The sequence below is a fragment of the Camelus dromedarius genome, unplaced genomic scaffold, assembly GCF_036321535.1.
Source record: "Camelus dromedarius isolate mCamDro1 unplaced genomic scaffold, mCamDro1.pat HAP1_SCAFFOLD_45, whole genome shotgun sequence".
In the NCBI taxonomy this organism is placed as follows: Eukaryota; Metazoa; Chordata; class Mammalia; order Artiodactyla; family Camelidae; genus Camelus; species Camelus dromedarius.
The window spans coordinates 538600-557906 of record NW_026989855.1 but is presented as its reverse complement, the minus strand read 5'-3'; the positions used below and the strand labels follow the sequence as shown (position 1 = coordinate 557906).

The following is a 19307-nucleotide window of genomic DNA, read 5'->3' as shown; positions in this document are numbered from 1 at the left end:
ATTGGGAGACACAGGCATGTCATGTCCACTATATTGTGTCCACTGGGGAGGGGAGGGGGTGCAGAGACTGATTCCAAACACCCACCCCCAACCCCAGGGACTCATTCCTGGATATAGAGGTTGCTGGGGGCAGTAGGATCATCTGCTGGGCGTGTCTCCACTACCACAGGCCTGGGGAAGGAAGAGAAAAATCTGTTTACTCATTCATTTGTTCATTCATTCATTCATTCATACATACAGTCACAAAGGACTCTACAGAGCGTGTGCCCAGCACAATGCTGGGCTTCAGCAGTGCGTGAGCAGGCACGGCTCCTGCTCTAGGGGAGCTCAGTCTGGAGCAGCAGCCCAACATGAATCAGTGAATGACGTGAGTGCAAAGCAGCGTGAGGCACACACCCAGGAAACCTAGCCCAACGGGTCGGCCAACGTGCACCTCCAAGAATGGATGCTGGAGCCTGAAAGACGTTCAGGAGGGAACTTGGTGAAAGGGCAGGGAAGAGTGTTCTGAGCAGAGAGAACAGCCTGCACAAAGGCCTTGAGGTGGGAGGGGGCTTGACAGCAGAAGTCATGGTTGTGTGGGCTGTGGCCAGGATTGGGTGTTGAACAGGTGGAGGCTGACACAGTCAGATCTGGATTTGAAAAGTCCGCCTGTGTCATGTCAAAAGATCAAAGAAGTCCTTGAAGGGGCTCTCATGGCTAAATCTGGGAGTATTTGTGCTTCCAAATAATGATACTAATAGATTACAACCCGTAGAATAAAATGGAAACTATTGAGACTATGCTGGAAGAACACACCAGCACATGTATGCAAACATACATGGTGGAGAAGGGACAGCTCTTCCTTGCAGTAGAATGCTAACCAATAAATGCAGAAGGAGTGATAAAAGTAGAAAACCACCATTTAGTAACCATCCTAATAGTAGACTCAGGCAAAAATCATCAAAGGTAAAACTAGTGTGTGGAAGTCTGATGAGGAATAGCAAATTTACAAACATCTCAACAAATCATCAGAAAAGATACGTATTAATACAAAGGAAAAAAGTGTAAATTTCTAATGGGGAACTTGGCTGACTCCACCTTGTCCAAATAACCAAGGTAACGTTGCCTGTAATGGGACAAACTGACATCTGCTTCCTGATCTGATACAATGAGGAGGACACACCATCATTACTGTGGTGTTCCTGCCCAAAACGCCTAACCTGGAAACCTCAATCAAACTTGAGGGACGTTTGGTAAAACAAATATCCCATATGCTTCAAAAGTGTCAAGGTCATGAAATGCAAAGAAAAGTCTGAAGAATTGTTTCGAGTTCAAGAAAAAATAAACATGACTCCCAAATGCAACCCATTGTCCTAGGTCATGTCCTGGACCAGAAAAAAAAAAAGTATGATTTTTGGTTATAAAGAGCATCACTGGGACAACTGGTCAGACTTGAATGGGTGTGTGAATTAGAAGGCAGTGAGAGCTCAGTGTTAGTTCCTTGATTTTGACAGCTGTATTGTGGTTTGTAAGAGTATGTCCTTGCGTTGGTATAGGTCACATATATTGAAGTATTTAGGGATAAATGGGCATCATGTCATCATGTCTATAATTCACATGCAAATAGAAAAAATACTAAAAGTATATGAAAGAGAAGAAAAAAGCAAATGTGGTTAAAAAATAAAATATGAGGAATCTGGGTGAAGGGGATACAGAATTTTTAGTTTTATTTTTGTAACTTCTCTGAGAGTCTAAAAGTCATGTCAAAATAAAAAGCTAAAATAAAAATACAAAATGAAAATTCCCCCTCAGCTGCTGTGTTGGTGAATGGACTATAGGGGGCAGAGATGCTAGCAGGGAGACCAAGTTAGAGAATGTTCAGGCCAAAGATCCAGGTGGCTGGGGACATGTCAGGATGCCCTCTCTCCATCAGAAGCCTCCCCCTTCCCAGTCCTCTCTCCCCTACCCCAAGCTCATACCTGGGGGAGCCAAGCAGATGGAAGGTGAGGGTGGGGTCTCTCAGCTCCTGCAGCAGCTGGGGGAAAAGGTGCATGTGTCAGTGTCTAGAAGACTCCTCCCCTCTCCCTCAAAGAGAGCAGGGAGGTAGTCTCTGAAATCCTCAGGTCCAGAAATAATCAGTCTTGCTAACACCACTTATCCACTGTGTGACCTCAAGCAAGTGACTTAATCTCTCTGCACCTCAGAATAACAACCTTTGACATCATAATACCTACCTGATAGGCGACCAAAAGGATTAAGGAAAATACAAAAGCGTAAGGGCAAAGTCTGACACATAGATTTCTGTGAGCCAAGCACCATTTTTCATTCCATTTTCCAGAGGAGGAAAGTGAGGCACAGGAAGATTAGGTCATATGCCTAAGGTCATTGAGCTGGATTCCAACCCAGGCAGTCTGGTCCATGCTCTTAACCCACATATCTCTATAGTGATCCCATTTTATAGTTGGGAGACTGAGGCTCAGAGAGAAGCAAAGTCCCTTACCCAAGGTCACACGGTGGCCCTGGATGAGCACTGGACCTAAGAGAAACTGGGGTAGAGAAGGGAGACCTGTCTGAACTGACACTGGAGGAAGCTTCTCCAGGACGTCACACCCTGACTCAGTTCTCCCCATCCTTCTGATGAATGAGATGTTTGAAGGATGGACTGGGTTGTGGGTGCTGGGATGCAGGAGCTTCCCCTGTCTGAGCCTAGAGCCCACACCTGCACTCCATGCTTCCAGAAGGCTTGGAGCCGACCCCTGACCAAAGCTGGGAGGAAACCAGTGCCTGTTACCCTTGGAATTCACTTAACCCTCCAACCAGGACCCCGGGCCCTACCGTCCTTGCACATACCTATGGCCTCCACTGCTTCAGACATTTTGATCTCTGGAGTTTGAAGCCCCCGGACTGGGGCCCCCTCTGGGGTCACCAGATTCAGAGACCCTAGAAGGAGAAAGAGAGGGAGCTTTAAGAGCAGTAAGTGAGGCTTAGAAATTTACTGAGGGACCAGACAATAAGTTCAGTGTGAAAAGCAAAGCAAGACGGGCAAAGAACGGAGTTAGTGTTTCTGACAGTTACATGAAGAGGGGGTCGGAAATCCGAGATCTAGGAATAGTGAGGGAGAGGCAGAAGGGTCCTTAGCGTTCATCAACACCATCACCTTGTCTTCCTCGACCTGAGTCACTTGTACAGGTCCCTTGTGCTCTGCTTGAGAGGCGGAAGTGCAAGGACCAATTCCACCTCATTGCCCTAAACTCTGCTAGGCATCCTCTGTATCCCCAGGCAAGCAGGCTAAACCCCACCCATCACAGAGATCCTCACAACCTCCTTCTCCCACTCCCTGTCACCAATCTCACCAGTTATATATACCCAACTTTCTCCAGTCCCCTCTTAGTTCAGCCCGCTTCCCAGTTACGCTTCTGGTTAAGCACCGCCCAGCTACCCAGACCCAACGCCGCTAACCTGATAAGCCGCACCCCTCCCAGGACCTGTCCCACTCACCTGCGCTCATCTCGCCCCGCCAGCAGGAGAGCGCGCCGAAGCGCACGGCGTGGAAGAACACCGACTTCGCCGGCTGCCCGGGGCTCACGCCGATGCACACGGCGGGCAGCTCGGAGCCTGGCCCGGTCAGCAGTGAGAACACGGGCAGAGGCGTGGGTAGCGGGAAGAGCACCTGCTGCGGGCCGCTCGGGAAGGGGCGGACTCAGAGGAGGTTTGGGGCGGGGCCTGGGAGGGGCGGGGCCTTGGAAGAGAGTCGGCCTGGGGCTCCCGAAGGAGTTCCGGAGCCCTCAGTCTTGGGAGGTGCCACCTAGAAACTCGAGGGGCTGAGGCCTCAGAGGGCTTAGAAGTTGACGGGTGTGGTCTCAGAGTGGGCGTGGCTTCCACTAGGGGGCGTGCCGCCTTGGTGACAGCAAGGCCGGGCCCCCCAGGGGGCGTGGCCTCCGAGGCACCAAAGTCTTAGAGGCTCCAAGAACCTGAATAGGGTCTCCTAAGAGACCTGGCGGGGCACTGGGCCTGAAGAAGAATAAGGCCCGGGGCGAAAGGCGGGGCTTAAAGAACCGGAGGGCCTCAGAAGGAGGAGCCTCCAGGTGAGCGGGCTCTTGGGGAGATTGGGAAGAGACCTCGGGTGGAAGCCCGACTTCAAAGAGCTCTCAGCAGAAGAGTGGAAGGCCCCCGCCACAGAACCTGACAAAGTCCCCAGTGCTTACAGGCCCCCTATCCGGACCAGCAGGAACTTGTTCACGGGCTGCTACCACTGAAGCAGGACCACGGATGTCTCCAATGCCCCACACAGGAACGGGCCCCCGGAGCTAGCGCCCTCCGCTGTGGAGGTGGGGAAGGATGGGTTAGGGTCAATCCTGTCTCCCCTGCCCCGCGCCCCCAAAGGCCACACATCTTTCCCCGGGCTCTGGACACCCTGCCTTAATTCTGCAACCCTCTTCAGTGGCTACAGTCCAAGTCATGCCCCTGGCCCCGCTCCCCTCTGAATATCCACGAGATTCTCGCTCACCCACACAGCACGCCTGGCAGCCTTTGGTATCCTGGATCTTAGTGGAGACCATGTTCTTCCTGCAGAACAAGGTAGGCGTGAGTCGGGGTGGGGGTGGGGGTTGGGGGCAGGAATCAGATATTAGAGGGTTCTGTGGTTCCACTGGGGTCTCGTACCTTGCTAGGAGCCGGTGGGGACTGATGTGAGCACTGGGGCTTCCTGCTCTGGCCTCTTTCCGTTCCAGCAAGCCCAGGATGCTATGAGAATATAGGAGGGGGGTCTTTCCTGCAGGGTGTGTGTATTTAGGGGAAGCAGTAATTTATAGGGCAATGCACACTCCCAGCTTTCCCCATCCCTTCCCTGGGCCACATTCCTTTGAAATGCCCAACGCTTTAAATCTCAAGCACCTGTATTTCTTCGCTTCTCACTTAACATATTTTAAATGCCCACGGGAGGCCAGGCAGTGTGCTTGGCTCTGGTGAACAATGGTGCCTAAAATAAGTATGTTCCTAACCCTAGTGGTGCCTGTAGTCACATGAGAAACTATGGACACTTAACCAGTCAGCTGAAGTTACACATATTACAAAAGTTTAAGAAGAAACATACCTAGAGATTCTGTAAAAGTTTCTCATCCCACATGTGATATTAATGAGCTCACAAATCCTATCTGGCTTGGTGTTTCCTCACAAATGAGAAATTCTTTACACAAAGCGTTTCTAAAACAATGACACAAAATTTTAACGTACAGCTCACTCACTCTAGTTAATAAAATGTGGGATAAGGTCTGTCATATGACCATCAAAGAAATGTAAAGACTAACTCACTGTAGGAATGACCTCAAAACTGACTTGAGACGTGGCAGTATTGTGAGCCCCATTGTACAGATGGGGAAACAGAGGCTTGGGAAGCCAAAGTCTCTTGCCCCAAGTCCTACATTGAAAACGTGGCTGGGATTTGAATTGTGGGCTCTGTGGTAGGGGATCCTAAGTGTTTTTTTCAGCTGTGCCCAGCTAGCTCCCACACCCTGACCATTGACTCCTTAAGTTCTGACCCCCCCACCCCAACCCATCCCTACCAATCCACAGCCAGACCTGAGAGAGACATGAGGACATTGTTGATGGAGAACACCAAGGTAGTCGGGCTAGAAGAGAGCTGCAGACGATGGAGGAGACAGCTCCTGTAAGACACCAGCACCTCCCAGTTCCAGCCTCCCACCCTTGGCTCACCCGCGGTGCCGCCTGGCCCTCACCATCTCCAGCGTGGCCTCCAGATCATTTCGATTCAGAATGAAAATGCCTTCCTCAGCTCCCAGGAGTAAGTGCTGGTCTTGGGGAACAGCTATGAAGATGCTGGGACCTGCCTCATCATCGAGGACCTCCCAGGCCCCCTCATCTGACCCCAAACACGGGTACTCTGTTCCCAGCCCTGACCCTCAATTCTCTACTTGCCTCCAACACTGACATTTCCAGTCCCTGTTTTCCCAAATCTGAACTCAAACCCTGACCTGTTCCCTGGAGCCGGTCTCATTCTCCCCAGCCTCTGACCTCCCCCGTTCTGCTGGTTCTTCCATCTCTGACCCACAAATCCTGACCCTCTGTCTCCTCAATTCTGACCTCAACACTAAACATGCCTCCCGTAATAGCCCTCTAAATTCTATCCCCCCTTCTCACCAGTTTGCTCCCTAAATGCTACTCCTATCTCAACACTGATCCTCAAATTCAGATGCCCTGACGTATAGCTTTTTCTGTCCAGTGTGACAGAAAGTAAATTCTAATACTGTTTCCTTAACGTTTACCCTTCACTGACCTTGTCTCCACATCTTTGATCCCCAAATACTTTCCCTTTCGGCTACATTCTAATCCCTAAAACTCCTGACCCCATAATGCTGATCTTCGCCTCTCTGCCACTAACCTCCAACTGAGGTAAATGGGGTCCATCTGTCCCTAGGCTTGTACTCCAAACGCTGGCCTTTCTGCCTTATCTGACACTCCTGGCCTCCAAACTCTAATTTTTCTTGTTTTCACCCTCAAACTCATCTTCACTCTACCCATCTTTGATCCTTAAACCCCAACTGTCACCCCTGGCTCTGCCCCCAACACAGCTCGTCCACTCCAACCCCATTAAGACCCTCCCCTTGTCTCTGCATCTGTACCTCCATTAAGGACCCTCCCCATCCCCATCACATACTCTGAGACTCTCCTGAATGCTCACATTTGTTGGAGGGGTGTGTCGAAGCCGCCGTGCTGTGGATCCGGAGAGGGCAGCCATTGAACAACTTTAGGAGAAGGGCACAACCCTGGGGGGGCCATAGGGGCAGAGCAGCAGCCCATCCAGCAGAAGAGAGGAGGGGACAGGAAGGTGCCCTGGTTAAGACTCTGGAGAGCCAAGGTTCATATCCTGCCTCTGCCTCCTCAAAGGTTTATGACCTTCGAAATCTACTTACCCCGCTGTGCCTCAGTTTCCCCATTTTGAAATGGGAGACAATGTCTAACTCTGTGCTATCTAACTCCATCTGTGAAGGCATATATCATGTAAAGACATCAGGTCAGTGTCTGGCACAGAGGAGTTGCTCAACAAATGTCACCTGTCATCATTATTAGTCTTCAGCCCCGCAACCCCAACCAGGCATCCCCAGCCCCGATCAGAGGTGTGAGTCCTCAGCACAGCTGGCCTCACCTTTCTCTTCATCTTTTCCTTCATGGGGGGCAACAGCGGGGGCTGGTCAGGCTCCCGGAGGGCTGGGTTCCAGAGTGAAGGTTCTGAGATGGGGTGGGGAAAGTCAGCCCCCAAAGCACACCCTGCTCTGCGCAACCCCCACATCTGCCCACCTCCTACCCCCGCCTGCCCTGTTACCTGCATGAGCGGTTAGGTGGGGGCTTCGGGTGACTGCGGGAGGCTTAAGTTGGGGTGTGTGGCGGGAGGCCCACTGGCACAGTGGACCAGTACTCCTGGGCTCAGCTGCCCCTCATCCGCAGTCTCCCCAGGACCCTCGACAGATGGAGAACGGAACTTGGGCTTTGGAAACAGAGAGGGAGTGTGGGAAAATACATGAGATGATCTCTGAGAGAGGGCACCCTGCAGTATGCCCCTGCCAGAACTGATGCTTCATCCTGGGTCTGATCCTCCCCACAATATCCGACCACCACTCCAGCCTTCCCATCTAACCGCCCCCCCAACAACATCAACATATTCTGGCAAATAAAGGGTGAAACCTGGGTACAGCAGGAGTTTCCAAGGAAAAACTACTGATGAGTGTATATCAGGCTAATTATTTTGAGTCCCACACCTAGGTTCAGGGATCCCACTTCCAGATCCCTGTGGGATCATCATGATGGTCCTCCAGGACTTCAAGTGACCTAGTGTCCTAGACTCCAGCCCTGGAGAGCTCGGTATCCCAGCATCTGTGGACCCTTGCCTCCTGGACCTAGCCCCCCAGCTGTGGCCCAGGACCTAACTATGGGGGGTAGAGGAGGAGGTATGTCTTCTGCGAGGGTGGGGCTGAAACACACAGATGGGTTAAGTGGGGAAAGAGGGTTTTGGGAGCAAGAACTGGGTTGGGGTAGGGCTGGAAGTCTGAGCTCATGATGGCCAGGATTTGACTGTGTCTGGGCTGGAGCTGAGGGTGAAAGGACTAATAACCATGACAATCATAGTAACAGCAACACTTGGATATCAGTGTTTATATTGCATTAGGTCTCTGCATCATCACAACCACCTAGTAACACAGGTCCTATGAGCTCCTGGTGGTCGGGTTCTCCCTTGGTGCCGGTCATGACGCATGGGAGCCTACTACAGACGAGATGTGTGGAATGGATCTCCCGCAGGCCTGTGGCTGAGAGAGATGGGGACCTGGGTTGATTCCTGGGGTTGAGGTTGAGTTCTGGGACTGAGGGTCTGGAGGGGGCAGAATTCCCAGGGGCTGAGATTCAGTCTGAGTTTGGGTGAGAAGATAAAGAAAGATGAGGTCAGGGGTTGGGGGTTATGGCTGCAGTTGAGGTCTGGGTGTTGGAGCAACATCTAGGAGGAGCTGGGGACTTGGATGTGGCAGGGGGTCCAAGGTTGAGTTGGGGTGAGGTTAGGGGTCAAGGGTTGGTGGGGAGGAGAGTGGGGGCTGGTCTGTACCAAGAGAGATGTTGGGATTTCTTCCCTGCTGGTGATTGTTTCCACAAGCTGTATGAGGACCAGCTTAGCTGAGACACCCACAGGTGGCCCTTCACTCCCACTTCAAGTGCCTTATTCTTACAGCAAGCCACTTAGTCCCCAAATCCCTCCTCCCAAGTCTGCTTGGGGAGAGGTGACCATGTGCTGTAGAAATAAAGTCTGTGCTACTTCCCTGATGTTGTACTGGATCATTGAAATTTGGGGGGCGTCAGTAGGCATCCAGGAATTCGGCACTCCTCCCCTTCCCCCAGAAATCCAAGATGACAGCAGAGGGTAAAATCACGTTTATTGGGAGACACAGGCATATCATGACCACAATATTGTGTCCACTGTGGAGGGGAGGGTGTACAGAGACTGATTCCTAACACACACCCCCAACCCCAGGGACTCATTCCTGGATATAGAGGTTGCTGGGGGCAGTAGGATCATCTGCTGGGCGTGTCTCCACTACCACAGGCCTGGGGAAGGAAGAGAAAAATCAGTTTACCCATTTATTTGTTCATTCATTCATTCATTCATTCATACATTCACAAAGAAGTCTACAGAGTGTGTGCCAGCACAATGCTAGGCTTCAACAGTGCGAGAGCAGGCAGGGCTCCTGCTGTCGAGGAGCTCAGTCTGGAGAAGCAGCCAGACATGAATCAGTGAATGACGTGAGTGCTGGGTACTAGGATGTGGCAGGGGCTCCAGGGTTGAGTTGGGGTGAGGTTAGGGGTGAAGGGTTGGTGGGGAGGAGAGTGGGGGCTGGTGTGGGAGGGTCAGGGTTAGGGTGAAGGTAGGTGTGGGTACTGAGTGTCCAGCCAGGGGTCACGGCTGAGTGGTGGAAGGAAAGCAGGGGCTGAGGTTGGGGTCATGGATGGTGGGGCTTGGTGGGGTCTGTGGCACTCTCTCACATGTCCACGTTGTCGTAGTCATCTTCGGACTCTGACAGGTTCCTCCTGAGGAGGGACAGGCATGAGCCTCGGGCGGTCCCCACACATATCCCAGCCCCCCTCCCACGCTGAGGGTCCCTGACCTAGGACTGCTGCTCTTGAAGCCTCCAGGGGGTTGTAAGCGAGCCTGTGGGATAGGAAAGGGTCAGCAGTGGCCCAGGGGTAGGGGAGGGCGGCAGGGCAGTGGGGAGGCATCTCACCTTGTCAGCTGTGGGTCTCGACTACATGCCTCTGAGCATCATGAACTCTATGTGCCGCCATGGGGTTTGGGGTGGGGTGGTATGCAGGTGACACACAGTGAGCTGGGGACATGGATTCGGGAATAGAAAGAATAGAACTGGGGTGTGGGTGTGGTCTGCAGCCAGGATCTTAGGACTGGAGCTGTCCCTTCAGGGGAGGGATCTTGGTTTACAGGGGTCTCATTTTGGGGTCAAGATTTGTGATCAGGGCGATGGGGGCTCAACATGGTTATAGAGTGTTTGTTTTTAGATTCCACTTGGGTATCTGGGATCAGAACAAGGTTTCTGAGGTCTCTGGGAGTCCTGGTGGTTATAGGAAATTTTATGGGTTCCGTGTGCAGAGTGGAGAGGTAGGGGTCTCTAGAATCATTTTGTAGATGAGGTTCTCTGGGGCCTCTTGTGGGATCAGATGGTAATGGGGGGCCTCTGAGGGTCTGTTTAGAAGTGAGGAGGATCTCTGGGGTCTCTGGCAATCTGATGAGGGGATTACAAGGGTCTCCAAAGCTTAAGGATTCTCTACTGACGACAGCAGTTCGCAACTGGGATCCCCACAGAGCTGGATCGATGGGTGGATCAGATCCGCCGAGGGATGGCGGGGGGTAGCTGGGCAGAGCGGCAGCCGCGTCAGGCCCACCGGCCTCCAGCAGCCCAGTCTGGAGCCCTCGGCTCTCCCGTAACCTCTGTGCCCCCAGCTCTGTGCCAAGCCCCCCATGCTCCCTGGCTTTTCTCCTTCTAAGAGAGGCAACAAGGGGACACCCCAGGCAGGGGAGCAGCCTGAGCAAAGGTGGGGACCGTCCAGTGCTTTTGTCATCCAAGCAAGGCCCACTCACCTCAGGCTCCTCATCTTCAATCTCGCCAACAGCTGCCCCCTTCCCTGGGTTCCTCAGTTTGTCAAGAAGCTCTAGGATCAGGCCTCTGTTTAGCCCAGGCTGGGACAACAGTCGGTGCTGGGGGTGGGAGGAGGAGGCGGTCAGCAGACAGAGGGCTGGGCTGCAGGGAGAGGGCTGGCACAGGGGCTTGAGAACCCATCTAAGGGAATCTGGCGGTGAAGGTGCCAATAGAGGAAGAAGGCGGGGAAGTCTGGGCAGCTGCCACCTGGGGGATTCTGAGGTGTCTGAAGGGATCAGACGAATTTAGAGAAGTTGGAGAATTCCAGAGGTGTCTCGGGTGTCCCCTGGAATTCCAGAGAACCCCCAGGAATGGGTCCTGAAGCCGTTGGCAACTTGTGAGGTTTTAGAACTCAGCATATCTTGGGGGAAAGGTCTGGGGTACAATTTGGAGGGTCTTGGAAGGCGGAGCCCTGGGGATTTCAGAGGGAGCAGGGACTTTGAAAGGGCCATAGGCGTTCTGTGGAATAAAATCATCAGTGTTCTAGGGAGCCGAGGGAGGCCCTGGGGGGGTTCTCACAGGGGGTGAGTTTGGGAAGGCGGCTCAGGGAGGGGAGGTTTACACTGAGCATCTTGGTGGCGCCAGGTCATTTCTTGGCGCTCTTGGTGAGGGTGACTTTGACGAAGATGTGGAAGGCAGCCGACCTTGGGAAGAAAAAGGCAAGTACTGGGGGAGGGTACAGTTCAAGTGTTAGAGCGCATGCTTAGCATGCAGGAAGCCCTAGGTTCAACCCCCTCCTCTAAAAGTAAATAAATAAATAAATAACCCCCCCAAAAGGCAAGTTCTGGGCTGAGGGGACCAGAGACCCTCCCATCAGACCATCAGCCCTGACTCTGCCCTCTCTCCCCCGCCTTCCCATGACTCTCTCCTACCATTTGCCTTTTTCCTTTAGCCGAGGAGGCTGATAGCCACTCTTGGTCATGCGGAAGAGAATTCTAGAAAGCAAGGACAGAACATGGGATTCAGACTTCTCTGTGGAGGTCAGATCTCACGATGTGAGGGACCCCCGATGGCACTGTGGTCAGGAGAGAGCAGTGAGGGTCAGGAGGAGAATGAGGGGTATGTTTTACGATGCATAGGACGCCACTTCCAGGGGATGCTGCTCATCATGTTACAGAGTTGCAGAGGGTTCGGGGGAGCCTCAAGGCAGGACTCCCTGCACTGGGGGCTCCTGGTGTGGACTGGAGAAAATGCTTTCTGGGTTGAGGTTCTCGGGTTGGGCTCGAAGGGAGAGGGATCCCCTGTAGGGGGGTCTTGATGTGGGGAAGCAGGCGGGGGTGGTGTTCAGGGTCAGAGTCGAGTGGGATCTCTGGGACCAGGGGACCTGCCACATCTGCCTACCTGAGAGGGTGAACGTGAAAGAGTGGTGGCTGTAGCTCGGCTAATTCCATGTCTGTGATGCCCAGAGACCAGATGTCACACAGCTAGTTGTATCCCCCCTTCAGGGCCACGGCCGCCACTTCCGGAGCCATCCTAGGGGCAGAGACCCTCAGAGAGCCAGGGGTGACATGATGAAGGGGAGGGGAGACTCCTAGGTAGGGGGTGGGGGGACAGGAGAGAGACAGGGAGCGAGCCGGAGAATGGGACACAGAGAGAGTTGGACGCAGACACAAAGAGGCAGAGAGACAGAAGTAAACACGGAGAGAGGTAAAGACAGAGAGTCAGAGATAGACTAGAAAACATAGACAGAGAGAGGCAAAGAGACAGGGAGAGCCACAGACTGAAACAGACAGAAAAGACAGCCACGGATAGGTATGGAGAGACAGAGATCAGGATCAAAATCAACACAAACACTGAGAAAAACACGTGGAGGGGAGACATGCACAGAAAGACCTAGGGAAATGGAAAACTCAAGGGAGAGCCACAGAGTACACAGAACGCTCAACAGAGAAAGGCAGAGGAAGGGCAAAAAGGCAGGATGGAGATTGCCAGAGATCCATGGTGGGGAAAGACGCTGCCCATCACCACCAACCCCGCACCACCCCTGGCTGCCAGCCAGGCACCCCTCACCTGTAGGGTGTCCCAATGAAAGAGAGGCGTCGAGCCAGTTTGGCCCCGATCTGGGCCGATATACCAAAGTCAGCTGGAGGCAGATGGAGAGACATACTGACCTAGGGTCCCTGTCCCCTCTGGCTCCCAGCCAGTCCCCCTCCCCACCCCCACCAGCCACACTCACCCAGTCTGACCTCCCCAGGGTCGTTGATGGGGATGTTGGTTCCCTGGGGAAGAGTTGGGGGATCAGAGGCTGTCACAGACACCCCTCCCTCCTGCCAGCCCAACTCTGCCTCTGCTCCCTGGTCACACACTGCCTGAGCCCTCCAAATACCACTACCATCTCCCAGAGGCCCCACCCACCAAGGCTACTTTTCTGCCCCTAGATCACCTTGATGTCCCGGTGTATCTTCTTCTGTGAGTGTAGATAGGCCAGTCCCTGGGGAGGAGGATGGAGAGTGGGGCTGTGAGTGTTCTGGGGGTGTGAGCAGAGCCCTGCCCCCACCCAGACCCACCAAGCATCCCCTCACATGGAGCACTTCCCGGCAGACATAGCTGATCTGGAGCTCTGACAGGCGGCCTGTGACTGCAAAGGTCACCCCGGCATGGTGTCAGATGGGGACCAGGAAACCTGGCCCCAGGAGCCCCTGGCTGCCACCCACACCACGTACCACATGGGGAGGGGGTAACATGAGGGGACAAGGAATGGTCAGCAAAAGAGAGAGGCAGCGATACAGGGAACCAGAGGCCAGAGGGAGATAGATTCATTCAACCGACTACACATTTACTGTGTGCCAGGTGCCGAGGTAGGCAATGGGGACACAGCTGTGGACATAGAGACAGAGATCCCCACCCTCGTGGAGAGAATATTCCAGTGGGGGATACGGACAGTAGACAAGAGAAAAGGAGAAAGAAACAGTATGTGAGATGCGAATAAATAGAAAAAACAAAAGCAAGAAAAGACAACAGGAAATACGTGTAGGAAGGGGTATGACGTTTCATACTGGGTGATCAGCGAAGGCAACTCTGAGAAGGTGACGGGGTTGAGGATGGGAGCATTCCCACTCAACGTGAACAAGATGAGCAAGTGCAAAGGCCCGGAGGTAGGAAAGTGCCTGGTGGGCCTGAAAAGTGGCAAAGTGGGCGGAGTGGAGAGAAGGTGTGTCAGCCTGGGGTGGTTGTGGGCATCAGACTCGAGTGCTGTGATGCGAAATTTGGGCTCATTGTTGGAGGGAAATGGAAGGCTTGGGAGGGCTCTGAGCAGGAGGTGATGTGACTTTGTTAAAATGAGGAAAGTCAGAGGGAGACAGAGACAGGGACAGAAAATCAGAAACAGATCCAAACTGAGGCAGACATGGAGCGAGCTGGGCAGAGACCAAGAAGTGGCAAAACAGACACATTGAGAAAGAGAGATTCAGAGGGGACAATATAGACACAGACAGAGAGGGCACAGAGCAGGTCTGACAGCTGGTGATGTGAGTCACTTCCCCTCTGTGGGCCTCAGATTCCCCGCCTAGGACTTCCTAATGAATTCCTTCCTTTCCTGAGCTTTGTGGAGACTGGGAGATGGTCAGAGACAGAGGTGCACATCAGAAATCCAGAAGTGACTGTCACCTTGTCTACCTCGACCTGAGTCACTTGTACTGGTCCCTTGGGCTCTGGTGGAGAGGCGGAAGTGCAAGGTCCAATTCCACCTCATTCCCCTATACTCTGCTAGGCATCCTCTGTATCCCCAGGCAAGCAGGCTAAACCCCACCCATCACAGAGTTCCTCACACCCTCCTTCTCCCCCTCCCCGTCATCCATCTCACCAGTTATATATACCCAACGTTCTCCAGTCCCCTCTTAGTTCAGCCCGCTTCCCAGTTACGCTTCTGGTTAAGCACCGCCCAGCTACCCAGACCCAACGCCGCTAACCTGATAAGCCGCACCCCTCCCAGGACCTGTCCCACTCACCTGCGCTCATCTCGCCCCGCCAGCAGGAGAGCGCGCCGAAGCGCACGGCGTGGAAGAACACCGACTTCGCCGGCTGCCCGGGGCTCACGCCGATGCACACGGCGGGCAGCTCGGAGCCTGGCCCGGTCAGCAGTGAGAACACCGGCAGAGGCGTGGGTAGCGGGAAGAGCACCTGCTGCGGGCCGCTCGGGAAGGGGCGGACTCAGAGGAGGTTTGGGGCGGGGCCTGTGAGGGGCGGGGCCTTGGAAGAGAGTCGGCCTGGGGCTCCCGAAGGATTTCCGGAGCCCTCAGTCTTGGGAGGTGCCACCTAGAAACTTGAGGGGCTGAGGCTTCAGAGGGCTTAGAAGTTGAGGGGTGTGGTCTCAGAGTGGGCGTGGCTTCCACTAGGGGGCGTGCCGCCTTGGTGACAGCAAGGCCGGGCTCCCAGTGGGCGTGGCCTCCAAGGCCCTAAGGTCTTAGAGGCTCCAAAACCTGAACAGGGTCTCCTAAGAGACCTGGCGGGGCACAGGGCCTGAAGAAGAATTAGGCCCCGGGCGAAGGGCGGGGCTTAAAGAACCGGAGGGCCTCAGAAGGAGGAGCCTCCAGGAGAGCAGGCTCTTGGGGAGATTGGGAAGAGACCTCGGGTGGAAGCCCGACTTCAAAGAGCTCTCAGCAGAAGAGTGGAAGGCCCCCGCCACAGAACCTGACAAAGTCCCCAGTGCTTACAGGCCCCCTATCCGGACCAGCAGGAACTTGTTCACGGGCTGCTACCACTGAAGCAGGACCACGGATGTCTCCAATGCCCCACACAGGAACGGGCCCCCGGAGCTAGCGCCCTCCGCTGTGGAGGTGGGGAAGGATGGGTTAGGGTCAATCCTGTCTCCCCTGCCCCGCGCCCCCAAAGGCCACACATCTTTCCCCGGGCTCTGGACACCCTGCCTTAAATCGCAACCCTCTTCAGTGGCTAAAGTCCAAGTCATGCCCCTGGCCCCGCTCCCCTCTGAATATCCACGAGATTCTCTCTCACCCACATAGCACGCCTGGCAACCTTTGGTATCCTGGATCTTAGTGGAGACCATGTTCTTCCTGCAGAACAAGGTAGGCGTGAGTCGGGGTGGGGGTGGGGGTAGGGGCAGGAATCAGATAGTAGAGGGTTCTGTGGTTCCACTGGGGTCTCGTGCCTTGCTAGGAGCCGGTGGGGACTGATGTGAGCAGTGGGGCTTCCTGCTCTGGCCTCTTTCCTTTCCAGGAGGACCAGGATGCTATGAGAAGACAGGTGGGGGGACTTTCGTGCAGGGTGTGTGTATTTAGGGGAAGCAGGAATTTATAGGGCAATGCACACTCCCAGCTTTCCCCATCCCTTCCCTGGGCCCCATCCCTTTGAAATGCCCAAGTCTTTAAATCTCAAGCACGTGTATTTCTTCGCTTCCCACTTAACATATATTAAATGCCCACGGGAGGCCAGGCAGTTTGCTTGGCTCTGGTGAACAATGGTGCCTAAAATAAGTATGTTCCTAACCCTAGTGGTGCCTGTCGTCACATGAGAAACTATGGACACTTAACCAGTCAGCTGAAGTTACACATATTACAAAAGTTTAAGAAGAAACATACCTAGAGATTTTGTAAAAGTTTCTCATCCCGGATGTGATATTAATGAGCTCAAAAATCCTATTTGGCTTGGTGTTTCCTCACAAATGAGAAATTCTTTTACACAAAGCTTTTGTAAAACAATGACACAAAATTTTAACCTACAGCTCGCTCAATCTAGTTTAGTGAAGTGTGGGATAAGGACTGTCATATGACCATCAAAGAAATGTAAAGACAAACTCATTGTAGGAATGACCTCAAAACTGACTTGAGAGGTGGCAGTATTGTGAGCCCCATTTTACAGATGGGGAAACAGAGGCTTGGGAAGCCAAAGTCTCTTGCCCCAAGTCCTACATTGAAAACGTGGCTGGGATTTGAATTGTGGGCTCTGTGGAAGGGGATCCTAAGTGTTTTTTCAGCTGTGCCCAGATAGGTCCCACACCCTGACCATTGACTCCTTAAGATCTGACCCCCCCACTCCAACCCATACCAACCAACCCACAGCCAGACCTGAGAGAGACATGAGGACATTGTTGATGGAGTACACCCAGGTAGTCCGGCTAGAAAGAACTGCAGAGCAAGGAGGAGACAGCTCCTGTAAGACCCCAGAAAATCCCAATTCCAGCCTCCGACCCTTGGCTCACCCGCGGAGCTGCCTGGCCCTCACCATCTCCAGCGTGGCCCCCTGATCATTTCGGTTCAGAATGAAAATGCCTTCCTCAGCTCCCAGGAGTAAGTGCTGGTCTTGAGGAACAGATATGAAGATGCTGGGACCTGCCTCATCATCGAGGACCTCCCAGGCCCCCTCATCTGACCCCAAACACGGGTACTCTGTTCCCAGCCCTGACCCTCAATTCTCTACTTGCCTCCAACACTGACATTTCCAGTCCCTGTTTTCCCAAATCTGAACTCAAACCCTGACCTTTCCCCTGGAGCCGGTCTCATTTTCCCCAGCCTCTGACCTCCCCCGTTCTGCTTATTCTTCCATCTCTGAACCCACAAATCCTGACCCTCTGTCTCCTCAATTCTGACCTCAACACTAAACATGCCTCCCGTAATAGCCCTCTAAATTCTATCCCCCCTTCTCACCAGTCTGCTCCCTAAATTATACTCCTATCTCAACACTGATCCTCAAATTCAGATGCCCTGACGTATAGCTTTTTCTGTCCAGTGTGACAGAAAGTAAATTCTATTACTGTTTCCTTAACATTTACCTTTCACTGACCTTGTCTCCACATCTTTGATCCCCAAATACTTTCCCTTTTGGCTACATTCCCATCCCTAAGTCTCCTGACCCCAATATGCTGATCTTAGCCTCTCTACCACTAACCTCCAACTGAGGTAAATGGGGTCCATCTGTCCCTAGGCTTGTACCCAAAACGCTGGCCTTTCTGCCTTATCTGACACTCCTGGCCTCCAAACTCTAATTTTTCTGGTTTTCACTCTCAAACTCATCTTCACTCTACCCATCTTTGATCCTTAAAACCCAACTGTCACCCCTAGCTCTGCCCCCGCCAGTGCTCCTCAACTCCCCCTCCCATTAAAACCCTCCCCTTGTCCCTGCATCTGCACCTCCATTAAGGACCCTCCCCATCCCCATCATATTCTCTCAGAATCTCCTGAATGCTCACCTTTGGTGGAGTGGTGTGTCAAGGCCGCCGTGCTGTGGATCCAGAGAGGGCAGCCATTGAAGAACTTTAGGAGAAGGGCACATCCCTGGGTGGGCCATAGGGGCAGGGCAGCTGCCCATCCAGCAGAAGAGAGGAGGGGACAGGAAGGTGCCCTGGTTAAGACTCTGGAGTGCCAAGGTTCATATCCTGCCTCTGCCTCCTCAAAGGTTTATGACCTTCGAAATCTACTTACCCCGCTGTGCCTTAGTTTCCCCCATTTTTAAATGGGGGACAATATCTATTTCTGTGCTATCTATCTCCATCTGTGAAGGTATACACCATGTAAAGACATGAGGTCAGGGTCTGGCACAGAGGAGTTGCTCAACAAATGTCACCTGTCATCATTATTAGTCTTCAGCCCTGCAACCCCGACCAGGCATCCCCAGCCACGATCAGCGGTGTGAGTCCTCAGCACAGCTGGCCTCACCTTTCTCTTCATCTTTTCCTTCATGGGGGGCAACATTGGGGGCTGGTCATGTTCCCGAGGGCTGGGTTCCACATTTGAAATTTCTGAGATGGGGTGGGGAAAATCAGCCCCCAAATCACCCCCCCGACCTGCCCTACCCCCACCTATGCCCACCAAGTTCCCCAGCCTGCCTTGTTACCTGCATGAGCGGTTAGGTGGGGGCTTCGGGTGGCTGCGGGAGGCTGGGGTGTGCGGGAGGGGTGGCCCACTGGCACAGCGGACCAGTACCCCTGGGCTCAGCTGCCCCTCATCCGCAGTCCCCCAAAGACCCTCGTCAGATGGAGAACGGAACTTGGGCTTTGGAAACAGAGAGGGAGAGTGGGGAAATACATGAGATGATCTCCGAGAGAGGGCACCCTGCTGTCTGCCCCTGCCAGAACTGATGCTGCATCCTGGGTCTGATCCTCCCCACAATATCCGACCACCACTCCAGCCTTCCCATCTAACCGCCCCCCCAACATCATCAACATACTCTGGCAACTAAAGGGTGAATCCTGGGTACAGCAGGAGTTTCCAAGGAAAAGCTACTCATGAGAGTTCATCAGGCTAATTATTTTGAGTCCCACACCTAGGTTCAGGGATGCCACTTCCAGATCCCTGTGGGATCATCATGATGGTCCTCCAGGACTTCAAGAGACCTAGTGTCCTAGACTCCAGCCCTGGAGAGCTCGGTATCCCAGCATCTGTGGACCCTTGCCTCCTGGCCCCAGCCCCCCAGCTGTGGCCCAGGACCTAACTATGGGGGGTAGAGGAGGAGGTATGTCTTCTGCGAGGGTGGGGCTGAAACACACAGATGGGTTAAGTGGGGAAAGAGGGTTTTGGGAGCAAGAACTGGGGTGGGTTAGGGCTGGAAGTCTGAGCTCAGGAGGGCCAGGATGTGACTCTGTCTGGGCTGGAGCTGAGGGTTAAAGGACTAATAACCATGACGATCTTAGTAACAGAAACACTTGGGTATCAGTGTTGACAGTGCATT

The 19307-nt window shown here is 53.5% G+C and overlaps 1 pseudogene; it reads right to left on the bottom strand.

The window, feature by feature from the left end:
- Window positions 1-32: 32 nt before the first annotated feature.
- LOC135320971 (mitogen-activated protein kinase kinase kinase kinase 1-like) lies at window positions 33-18319 on the bottom strand (annotated as a pseudogene).
- Between the last annotated feature and the right edge of the window lie 988 nt (window positions 18320-19307).